Here is a 255-nt window from a genome sequence, read left to right as displayed (position 1 = left end):
GAGGAGAAAGCAAAAATAAATTAAAAAAAAGGTTATATAATTACAGAAAGTAATGATAAAAAGAGAGGGGATTGAGGTGTATCATCAGGTGCAGGAACGAACAAATCAACGAGTGGAAAGCGGGAAAGCACGCAAATGTATGAAACTATGGACAATAAATAGATGAATTAATCCGTAAATTATTTAAATTAATTAATTCAATTAATTTAATTAATTAAATAAATATTTCAATATATATAAACAACAAAAAAACAT

The sequence above is a fragment of the Eimeria mitis genome, genomic scaffold (assembly GCF_000499745.2).
Source record: "Eimeria mitis Houghton genomic scaffold, Emh_scaff1628, whole genome shotgun sequence".
In the NCBI taxonomy this organism is placed as follows: domain Eukaryota; phylum Apicomplexa; class Conoidasida; order Eucoccidiorida; family Eimeriidae; genus Eimeria; species Eimeria mitis.
Note: the sequence above shows the minus strand (reverse complement) of the source record.